Below are 8,064 nucleotides of genomic sequence, written 5' to 3'. Positions count from 1 at the left end.
ACGTTTTGGTATATTTAACACAGTTTTTGACGTATATAACACGTTAACACGTTTTTGACAAGTTTAACATGATTTTCACGTTTTTGGCACGTTTAACACGTTTTTGACATTTTAACATGGTTTTCACGTTTTTGACACGTTTTTGACACGTTTAACATGTTTTTGATATGTTTCACACGTTTAACACGTTTTCATAAGTTTAACATATTTTCACGTTTTTTCACACATTAAACACGTTTTTCATTGATTTAACATGTTTTCACGTTTTTTTGCATGTTTAACATATTTTTGACATATTTGACAAGTTTTTCACACGTTAACACGTTTTTTCACATTTTTGCCAAGTTTAACACGTTCTTGATCTGTTGAACTCGTTTTGACATGTTGAACACGTTTAACACATTTTTGGCTCATTTAACACATTTTTAGCACATTTAACATGTTTTGATACGTTTAACATGTTTTTCACATTTTTGGCACGTTTTAGGCACGTTTTTGGAATATCTAACACATTTTTGCACATTTAACATATTTTTGACATGTTTAAATTTTTTTGCACGTTAACACATCTTGATAACTTTTAACACGTTTTGGCACGTTTTTGATATATTTAACACGTTTTTTTACATGTTTAACATGTTTTTTACATGTTTAACACGTTTTCATATTTTTGGCACGTTTAACACATTTTTCACATTTTGGCACGTTAAATGTTTGAAAAACATATTAAATGTGTCAAAAATATGTGAAACATGTTAAATGTGTCAAAAACATGTTATACGTGTCAAAACGTGCTAGAAGTATGGAAAACGTGTCAAAACGTGTTAATCGTGCCAAAAACGTAAAAAACGTGTGAAAACGTGTTAAACGTGTCAAAACGTATTAAACGTGTCAAAAACGTAAAAAAAACATGTGAAAATGTGTTAAACATGTTAAAAATGTGTTAAACGTGTCAAAAATGTGAAAAACTTGAAAACATATTAAATGTGTCAAAACGTGTTAAACGTGTCAAAAACATAAAAAAACATATCAAATTGTGTCATAATCGTGAAAAACGTGTTAAAAACATGTTAAACATGCCAAAAACATGAAAAACATGAAAATGTGTTCAACGTGTCAAAAATGTGTTAAACGTGCCAAAAACGTGTTTAACGTGACAAAAACATGTTCAACGTGTCAAAACGTGTTCAACATGTCAAAAATGTAAAAAAAAACGTGTTAAACGTGCCAAAAATATGAAAAACGTGTCAAAATGTGTCATATTCGTGAAAAACGTGTCAAATGTGTTCAACATGTCAAGAACGTGTTAAACGTATCAAAACGTGTTCAACGTGTCAAAAATGTGTTAAACGTGCCATAAACGTGTTCAACGTGTTAAACATGTGAAAAACGTATTAAACGTGTCAAAAATGTGAAAAACGTGTCAAAACGTGAAAAATGTGGAAAACATAAAAAAACGTGTTAAATAGATAAAAATGTGTTAAATGAGTCAAAATACATGTTAGATGAAAAAATAAAAAAAATAATTTGGGTTACTCAACCCATACCTAACCCAACCCATATTAATAAATAATATGGGTTGGGTTAGGGACGAATCTATGTAGGGGCTCCCACCCCCAAAAAAAAGTTTATTTATTTATTTATTTATTTTTACGGTAGAAATTGACATTACCCTTAATTTCTTAAAAAAATTTAATATAACTCATTGTTTTTTTATTCAATTATTAAAAAAATGGTAAAACTTTACTTTTATATACTTGTTTTTTTCCAAAATTTTCTCGTTATTATTTTAAGCACACCTTAAATTTTTTTCAAGCCCACCCCAGTTTGAAATCCTGAGTCCGTCCCTGGTTACGTGTTGAGTAAATTTAATTTGGATTAAATATGAATTGGGTAATACGGGTTGAATTTACCCGTTTTTCACCTATACATAAAATGATAGTCATATAAAATCCCATAGTTTAGTACGTGCGACAATATGGACTGGAGTGACTCAATAAATTAACCTCAGTTTGCATGCATGTTGACATTGTTTTAAAATAAAAGATTATTTTAATTTTTTTTATAATACTTTCACAACCTTTAAAAGTAATTGTGTAAAAACAATTAAATTTTGTCATAAATTAATAATCTAGACGATAATATAATTTTTATTTGAAACTAGAGTTGTCAATTGATTTTAATGTATATCGGGTAAGATTATTTTAAATTATTTTTATAATACTTTGACAGCTTTTTAAAAGTAATTGTGTAAAAACAATTAAATTTTGTCATGAATTAATAATCTAAACGATAATATAATTTTTATTTGAAACTAGAGTTATCAATTGATTTAAAAAAAAATCAATAAAAATGTATATCCCATCTTCTAACTTCTACCTTCAGTCAAATAACTGTTACAGCCTAAGGAAAGACTGACCCTGAAACAGCCGAGAGAATTTATGGAATTCCTAATGTTCATTATTTTGAAAATGAATAAGGATTTATCAAAAAAAAAAAATTATAAATTATAATCCTTTGATTCATGATTTGATCCATTGCAAATATACCTAATTACTTTATGGTATTGTTTTAAGGTGTTTTACCTTTTCAAGTGGTCATCTCATTATTTTTCTTCCAATTCTTTAATGTATATTCAGTCTTCATTGCTTTTATGATCATTATTGTCATTTTTTTTAGAAGGGAAATTCATTTAATTATAATAGAAGATGTAAACATTAATAACTTTTGTCTCACAAATAAAAATGTCACACTCAATAATAAAAAAATTAAAAAATTACAAAAATAATTAGATAATTTAGAATTTTAACAATAGTGAATATTGCGACTAAACATTTAAGTTTTGAAAGAGCATAATGATCTTTTGCAAAAATCAGGTGAAAATTCTATGTAAATAAAAAATATTCACAATTTGTTTTTACTAATTTTAACAATTTTGGCAATAGTTCTTTTTATTTATTTATTTTGTAATATTCTAAATGAAAATTTATTAATTATTTTTATTTTCTTAACTAAGTTTAAGAGTTATCTTTTTTTTAGTAACATTCAGTTAAAAACAAATACAACAATTCACTATTCTTAACCTTCCACTTTAAGAGCATATTTTAAATTTTCTTTTAAAATGTTACGTTTATCTTTTTGTCACAACTACTATTAATACATAAATTTATAGAGATTGTATATTATATTTTTACTTACATTATTCAATGTAATATATATATATATATATATATATATATATATATATATATATATATATATATTGCCATGTTTAAAATTAATATAACCTTTTTATTTTTACTTTTTTAAATTTGAATTCTTAAAATAAATTTATTTATTAGTGACTTTTTATCCTGTATTTATAGGTATATATACTATTTAAAAGTATATATATATATATATATATATATATATATATATATATATATATATATATATATATATATATATATATATATATATATATATATTTAATATTATAGGCATATAAAATATTTATATATTTTACTTTTTTTTAATATGCGTGTCTGACTATATATATCTACTATTTACTCATTTAAATAAACATGTTTTTGACTATTTATATTTTACAATTCAGTCAAATAGTTCTATATCAACTTATCAAGGTTTTACCATTAGTAATCAAGTAAATTAAATTCCTGTTTAACCCTTGTGTAATGTTTCAGGCTAAATTCACCATATTCTAAACATGAACTTCATAATATATATATACTTTATCAACAACTTATATATGATCCTATATACAGAGTCGATCCCGATTTTTAAACTGCCCCTAAAAAACGTGAATTTTGACCGCTAAAAAAATAATAAAAAAGTAAGTTTTGGTAAGGTTGGAACTCATGACCTGAGGATAAACTTAAAATTTCACCCAAAATCACTAAACTAAACCATTTTATGATTACAAAATACTAAACATCTCTTCTTTATTTTATTAAATGGCTACCCTAGCCCTCGGACTTACCCTAGGGCCGGCCCTGCCTGCCGGGCTTACCCCAGGGTCGGCTCTGCCTATTATCAATATTCTAGCTATATTCAGCCATATATGAGGCATATGAGATTTGATTCAATTTAAATGGTCAACTATACTTCAAATATAAAATAGGTTGAAAATTGATAAGATTAGTCAAATTTACTAATATATAATTTAATTTTTTGTTCAATGAAAAATAAAGAAAATATTATTTTTTAAATATAGACACAATCTAGTTATAGATTCATTGAGAATATACTCCAAATATATTATTTTTTTAATTGTTGACCTACACTTGATCAAGTTATATATATATATAATATAATATGGTCTAGTTTTTATTCAAAATAATTTTTTTAATCTCCCTTCTTCAAATGAAGAATCCATGCACATGGAGGCTGATAATTCTTGCCCAATTGTTCTTCATCATCCATGGTGGTTCTTTATCTAATTACACTCGGTAATTCATTAGTAAATTCTATCATTTTTTGAGTGCTTATTATGATAAATGTTTAATGATTGAAACTTGGAGAATTTATTTTAGTAATTAATAACCTATTAATTAAATTGGGTTATTATTCTTATTTATGAAATTAAATATTTGCAGAGGAATTTTGCGGAATGAAACTGAAGCTCTTGCTGTCTCACCCGTGAAGTTACTAGTATATCCTAATGAGGTTGCTATTGATGAACACAAATATTTTCTTTTATTGTTTTAAGCTTAACTTATGATCCTTAATTGAAATAATACATAATTAAATATAATTTTCAGGTGATAATGTCTAACGGTATAGTGAGCGTCACATTTTCAAACCCTCAAGGCGATGTTACAGCCATTAGATATGGTAGAATCGAAAATATACTAGATACTCTTAACAAAGAGGACAATAGAGGGTATTACTAATTATTTTTAATCTTATTATTAATAAATTAATACATTTTTATCCTACATTTTCTAAGTACAGATACATATAATTCTTAATTGTTAGATATTGGGATGTTGTTTGGAATGGTGACGGTGATGAGAAATCTATGTTTTATGATACTGAAGAATCAAATATTGACATTGAAGCAACACATTCAGTACCAATTGATAGGTTATTATTATTATTATTATTATTATTATTTATAGGCAGTTAGTTACATTTGAATTGAACCATTTAATCAAATTAAATTTCAGGGCTGATGGTACACATTTTAAGGTCATTGTGCAAAATGAAAACCAAGTAGAGATTTCATTTAGTAGGACATGGAAATGGAGCGGAGCTCCTTTAAACATCGATAAGAGATTTATTATGCATAGAGGAAGTTCTGGATTCTATGCCTACGGAATATTCGAGCGCAAAAACTATTTCCCTGCGTCAAGGATTGACCAGATTAGGATCGTATTTAAGCTCCGGGAAGACTTGTAAGTTGTGGCCTTAAATTTTATTTTATTTTAAATCAAATTAAGGGAACAATTTTGTTAAGATCGACATATATTTGTAACAAATTTCTAGATTTGATTACATGGCCATTTCGGATGAAATACAAAAGGTAATGCCGAGTAATAAGGACCGAGCAAATGGTGAGACTCTTGACTACCCAGAAGCTGTTCGCTTAGAAAATGGAGAGGTAAGTGGAATGGATAATTTACTTTTAATATGTTTTAATATGTTGTTCTTAGTTGGATTTGTCTAAATATATATTATAACTTAATTATAGGTCGATGACAAGTATCAATACGCTTCCGACAATAAAGATATAAAGGTTCATGGATGGATAAGTAGAAAGAAAATATAGGGTTTTGGATAATCACCCGAGTGACGAGTTTTCGAACTGGGAGGGCCTCTAAGAGAGACCTCACATCCCATTGTGGCCCTACATCGCTCTCTGTGAGTTTAATCGAGTCTTTGATTTCTCGTGTTATCCATCGTAAAATAAGTTTTGGAGCTGAATTTTGAGTCCGAATAGAAATAATTATTAAATTTACAGTACGTGTTCAATTAAATTATATGTTTAGGTTTAAATTAACATCCCAAAAGAAAAAAAGTTTTCCCAAAAACATTTACAAATCGTTATGGTTTCAAACTTAAATTCTTTTCAGAAGTGTTTCCAAAGTTAAATAATATAATTATTGTGTAGTTATAATTTAGTATGTATTTTGCTTTTGTTTAGATGTTTGTAAGCACTCATTCTGCTGGATTGCCTCTAGCCCTGTACTTTGAAAACAAGAACCATGGAAAAAGGGTTTTTGGTCCTGTTTTTATCTATCTTAACTCCAATAAGAAAACATGGCCAATGTGGGAGATGCAAAGTTACAGGTATATTATTATTAATTCATTTTCACATTTTTACCATTTTATTGCCTCACTTTTGAATTTTAAAAATTATTTTTCTTAGCTGTAATAAAGAAACCTAAGTTGGCCATGACAACTTCCACTTTCGTTCGGATTTCCCTCGCTCGAAATCACGAGGAGTTTTAATCGGAAAAATTAAATGTTTCAAGACGGGTAGGATCAATTATAAAATTTAATTTATAGGTTATAAATAGATACATTATAAAAGATGTGCTAAACATTATTATATTCTTGAACATATTATTAGTTTAAAAATTTCTACAAGGGTGCCTAGGCTTATGTGGGGATTGGCTGCACCAGGGAAAGGGCTGGTTCATGGCAATATGAAAGCAAGGTTTTATTATAAACTAATATTCTTATTTAATTTGAATTAATTGTTCATTTTATTTAATTTTTAATTACTTTTCTTGCAGTGGTATCAATTTTGGACAAAAGCAGATAATAAAGGGAATTTTGTTATTAAAGGTGTTAGACCTGGAAATTACAACTTATTTGCTTGGGTCCCTGGATTGATTGGGGATTACAAATATGATTATATTGTTACCATTTCACCAGGTAATATATGTTTGTCAATATTGTTTTTGTGGCTGTTTAGATTTAACATATGTTTGATTATAGGATTTACCACACGGTTGAACCCCTTTGTTCAAGCCTCCAAGAGTCGGAGTGACTTTATGGGAGATTGGTTATCCAGATCGTAGTCTCAGAATTTTACATACCTAATTCTGATCCGTACTATTCTAGACTACATCTTCAAAGTTTCGAAGAAGTGAGGCCTCTATCCTTTTATTTTAATTCCATACTTTTATAAACATTGTTAAAGATAATACTTGGATCTATAGATGATTTGTGAATGATAAAAAAAGATAAATTTATGTAGAAAAACTTCTTTTGTCAAGAATGTTGATCTAGATGAGTTCATCTTTTTAAAACTAATATAATTATACATGTATTTTATTGGGATTTTTTTGTTATTTCCATCTAAACTCATCTCCAACTCCAATTTCAAATGTTAGAAAACATGATTATTTATAAGCAAATTGGCTTGTTTGTTTTATATGCAGATTTAGACAATACGGGCCTGGTACCGATATAGGTCAAATGTATCCTCGTCGAGATCTTGTCTATATTGTCGGATTGAGTAACCACACGAAACATTGTTATTTGCTCAAGTTACAAGGTGCTATATTGTATATCTAGCTTTCATTTCACACCTAAATTATGAGTTACAATTACCACAAAGTAATTTTTTTTGTTCTTTTACAAAGAAATTCACAGAAAAATGTGTTTGAAGGCACCACGTGGCAAATTGTTTTTCGACTAGAACACATCGAGAAGAACGGGATGTACACTCTTCAATTGGCAATAGCTGGGCATCTGGGGCTGAGTTGCAGGTGCGATAGTGAATAGATATGGAAAAGCTACCACTTTTCACAACCGGTTTAATTGGAACAGAAAATATGATTGCAAGACATAGTGATCATGGACTATATAGGCTCTATAGTGTTTCCTTTCGGGGAAGTCAATTATACATGGGAAAAAAATGTTATTTATCTACACAAACTAGAGGAAGAACCCATTCAATGGGCTTAGTACGATTATATTCGTCTCGAAGCCCCTTCCAGGCGATGAAGAACACCATAATTGTAGAGATTATTGAAATTTATAAATTATTTTGTTTAACTTAATTAGCTTCTACTAAATTGTCATATAACTTACTCATAGCTTAACCCT

General features: G+C 28.0%; 1 pseudogene; it reads left to right on the top strand.

Moving 5' to 3' along the window:
* LOC124943758 overlaps nucleotides 1–7,740 on the top strand; it is a 15,244-nt pseudogene extending 7,504 nt beyond the window's left edge.
* The last annotated feature ends 324 nt before the right edge of the window (nucleotides 7,741–8,064 follow it).

Source organism: Impatiens glandulifera, chromosome 6, assembly GCF_907164915.1.
Source record: "Impatiens glandulifera chromosome 6, dImpGla2.1, whole genome shotgun sequence".
Taxonomy (NCBI): Eukaryota; Viridiplantae; Streptophyta; class Magnoliopsida; order Ericales; family Balsaminaceae; genus Impatiens; species Impatiens glandulifera.
This window is presented reverse-complemented; position numbering and strand designations above follow the sequence as displayed.